We start from the raw sequence: 4321 nt of genomic DNA on the forward strand, positions 1-4321 counted from the left end.
TTAATATATTCACTGATCATGTACTCTACCTTGGCAAATAAATGTGCAGTTAAAGTATGAATGTCTTTGAGATTATTTTTCAGGAGATTCAAATTCCAGTCTTTGAATGACGCTGTGTCTTCATGTATGTATTACAATTATACACTTCAACAGTGTTTACCAATCTTGGTCCTGGGACATCAATGGTTACACATTGTAACTAATAGACTAGAAACAGGATTTAACTAGTTAATTCATATATACAGAAATAGAATTAAAAAAAACAGTACACTACACTTCCTATGCATCATGTAAATACTCTAACACTGGTTCATCTCAACATCTAATGCCCTTCATCTGCATTGATCTGATAAACACAGGATAGGTGGAGTATTTCATCACATTACACTTCATTTCAACCAGTAGAGAATGTGAAACGCTTTATTGAAAAGCTCATTATCCAAGTGTAATATATACAAGTTCAATCTGTATTTCAATGCACATCTGTTGTGCATTATAAAAACAGAGGAAGAAAGAGGAGGTGGAGAGAGAGGTGTAAAAGACAGAAAGGGAAAGAGGTAAGCACATGATTAATGAATCACAGTGCTACGTAAATATTCTCTCAGTTCATCACAATTACATAACCTTTGGGCCGACTAGAGACACTGTTATCTTAAAAGCAGGTGAGGTGGCGATGATGGGACTGTGGGTTGGCATCCTCTCACATCAAAACATGTCTGCAGACGAGAGACAGATGGAGAGAGCATGTTTAAGCCTTGTGTTTTTATTTTTTATTCTAACATTGTTAGTCATCAATCAGGAAGTGAAATGCAAAACTGACCTTGGATCATTAACTCTGGGACTACTGCATCTATCTGTATTTCAATGTAAAGCATCTCTTTAATAATACTTCCTGTATAATATAAACTGACCTGGGATCATTAACTCTGGGACTACTACATCTATCTGTATTTCAATGTAAAGCATCTCTTTAATAATAATTCCTGTTGACCTGACCAAGTGACCTCTCACCTCTGATCATGCTGTGCCCTCTATGTAGCCAGTTCAGATGCAGGAGGGGTTCACCGACACAGCTGATATAACCTAAAGGATTTAGGGAGAAGGGGAGAGAGGGATGAAGTGAAGGAGAGAGACTTATTGAGAAAATAAGGTTGTTAAAGTGACAGTGTTAAACAGGAATCTGTGTGTGGCCTCACCTGGTGTCCACACCACACTAAGTGGCTGCAGAGTACTTTATGCTGAAAAACATGAACGGACACACAAAGACAAACAATATAGCGTAGTCATAGAAATAATGAAGTGTCTTAATATTCTCCATGGTTGGCCCTCTTGCCTATTCTTTGAAGGTGGAAGGAGCCACAGTTATACACCTGAACCTGCTTACTGCACAACACAATCCATCAATCAGATTGATACATGAGTGTGTAGGTGTGGGTTATAGGGTGTCTAATTGTTATACATTTTTTCAATATTAGTGATTTAAAATAGCCTGTTTTGTTTTTGCACAGACATCACACCCTTACCTAAACAGCACCCTCACCTGAGAAGTAGAAATCAAAGGGAGAGAAACTATGAATTGAATAACTGCAGTTGACATAGCTAAGTAAATGGAAGAATACTCCTATTGCAATGTGAATGGCTCTTAAAAGAGCCTTTGGTTGTGCATAGTGTAGTCTATGGTGTTGCCAGGGAACAGCACCCTCTTTGAAGAAGTAGGAGGTGAAGATCTCCTGCACACAGATTGCCTCTCTTGCTGCGTTGTTGGACCCCATCCTTGAAACATCCTGCAGAGCAGCAGACTTCTCCTCTGGGACACGGCGGCAAGCTGCAGATCCCCTCCTGGTCCTCGTGTCCATCCTCATGAAGTTACGCAGGACACAGGTAGCCTTCACACACCTGAATTCCTCCAGAAGGCAGTCCCAGAGGACCCTGGTCACCCAACCTTGCAGTGCCCTACACGGTAACTGTAGGCAATCGCTTTGAAGGAATCTCCAGTTACAGGGTACGCTTTATCTGTCATCTTCAGAAAAGTTTGATTATTTTAAGCACAAAGTCATACACAGTGTTTTGTTCATGAATAATGTTGTATATTTAGAGGTTACTTATAAGTGGATGGTATTGTTAAGATACACTTGTAATTGTACTTTTTAGGATGATATCAACATTCTGAATTCAACATGTGGTTAAAAGCTAGCTAAGGTATTAGCAGGCTATTGTATGTGTGAACGATGGCTAGCTCCTCGAATGATCCTACTCCGCTAGCCAGCACCTCTCCTAAACAGGTGCTCACCGGACGTGCTACCTGTCCCAGACCTGCTGTTTTCAACTCTCTAGAGACAGCAGGAGCGGTAGAGATACTCTCAATGATCGGCTATGAAAAGCCAACTGACATTTACTTCTGAGGTGCTGACCTGTTGCACCCTCGACAACCACTGTGATTATTATTATTTGACCATGCTGGTAATTTTTGAACATTTGAACATCTTGGCCATGTTCTGTTATAATCTCCACCCGGCACAGCCAGAAGAGGACTGGCCACCCCTCACAGCCTGGTTCCTCTCTAGGTTTCTTCCTAGGTTTTGGCCTTTCCAGGGAGTTTTTCCTAGCCACCGTGCTTCTACACCTGCATTGCTTGCTGTTTGGGGTTTTAGGCTGGGTTTCTGTACAGTACTTTGAGATATCAGCTGATGTAAGAAGGGCTATATAAATAAATTTGATTCTACTCCGCTAGCCAGCACCTCTCCTAAACAGGTGTTCTACTCCGCTAGCCAGCACCTCTCCTAAACAGGTGTTCTACTCCGCTAGCCAGCACCTCTCCTAAACAGGTGTTCTACTCCGCTAGCCAGCACCTCTCCTAAACAGGTGTTCTACTCCGCTAGCCAGCACCTCTCCTAAATAGGTGTTCTACTCCGCTAGCCAGCACCTCTCGTAAACAGGTGTTCTACTCCGCTAGCCAGCACCTCTCCTAAACAGGTGTTCTACTCCGCTAGCCAGCACCTCTCCTAAACAGGTGTTCTACTCCGCTAGCCAGCACCTCTCCTAAACAGGTGTTCTACTCCGCTAGCCAGCACCTCTCCTAAACAGGTGTTCTACTCCGCTAGCCAGCACCTCTCCTAAACAGGTGTTCTACTCCGCTAGCCAGCACCTCTCCTAAACAGGTGTTCTACTCCGCTAGCCAGCACCTCTCCTAAACAGGTGTTCTACTCCGCTAGCCAGCACCTCTCCTAAACAGGTGTTCTACTCCGCTAGCCAGCACCTCTCCTAAACAGGTGTTCTACTCCGCTAGCCAGCACCTCTCCTAAACAGGTGTTCTACTCCGCTAGCCAGCACCTCTCCTAAACAGGTGTTCTACTCCGCTAGCCAGCACCTCTCCTAAACAGGCGTTTCTTTCGCCTCTAGACTGGATGCATTGATCCATTGTTAACGTTCTGTTAAGACTGTACTTACTGGTGTTAATCAGATCTTCAGTCTCCTCTTCTTCCTCCTCCTTCAATCCAAAAACTGGAACAAACAAAAACGTCAGCCATTCCTACAGAACAACATTAAAGTGTTAAACCCCTTTACTGCATATTGGTTCAACGACTGCAGAGACGGTACTTACTGGTTAAACAGATCTCCAACTCCTTCAATCCAAAAACTGCAACATCCTCCTCCTCTTTCACTCCGAACGTATCTTCTCTTTTTTCGCAACAACGTTCAACCAAAGAGCTTCTTTCTCTGTCCAGCAGACCTCTTCTTCAGCAGGAGGAGAGTAGCTTAGTGAGCTCATGGTCGGGGATGTTAGCTAGCTAATTAGCATTAGCTTAGGGCTAGTCTAAATTAGATGACTAACAACGTAAATATTACATTAAATGGGGTAACTAGTAGATACGACAGAAGTGTGTTCAAAACACAGTGGCAAATAGACACTGAAACGGTCTGAAGGGCTTCAATGTTTCTGCGATGTTGTCTAGCACGCTAACAAGGTGTTTTACTAACTGTTGTTCTCGAAGAAGCGTCCCGTCCACTAGATTATACGTCACACTGGCAGCATCGACTGGGCTGCGTTCAGTACATACAAACGTAATACAACGTTCAATCGAACAAAAACGGTACTGTACTGAACGACCAGTTGGAACAAGGAGGAAGGGTTGGGTTGTGTGTTAAAAATGCACAGCTCCTTTTAAATACATCATCATTAATTAAAGTCACACCCTGGCACACCCAATGAACGGAGCAAACGTATCTCAAATCTGTTCAAGAACGTACAATAACGTTTTGGCAAACCGTGTCGTTCAGCACAAACCGTTCCACAACGTAGCAAACGGTCGGGCGACCTGAA

General features: G+C 43.3%; 1 long non-coding RNA gene across 2 annotated transcripts; it reads right to left on the reverse strand.

The window, feature by feature from the left end:
• Window positions 1-1898: 1898 nt before the first annotated feature.
• LOC120041877 lies at window positions 1899-4011 on the reverse strand. Of its 2 annotated transcripts, none has more exons than XR_005475970.1 (3): window positions 3602-4011; window positions 3448-3501; window positions 1899-2020 (listed from the first exon to the last, which is right to left on the reverse strand). It is a non-coding gene; the product is annotated as an uncharacterized LOC120041877 (long non-coding RNA). The 2 variants fall into 2 exon arrangements; XR_005475969.1 differs by having other exon boundaries at window positions 3448-3529.
• Window positions 4012-4321: the final 310 nt, after the last annotated feature.

This window comes from Salvelinus namaycush, unplaced genomic scaffold (assembly GCF_016432855.1).
Source record: "Salvelinus namaycush isolate Seneca unplaced genomic scaffold, SaNama_1.0 Scaffold57, whole genome shotgun sequence".
NCBI classification, from domain to species: domain Eukaryota; kingdom Metazoa; phylum Chordata; class Actinopteri; order Salmoniformes; family Salmonidae; genus Salvelinus; species Salvelinus namaycush.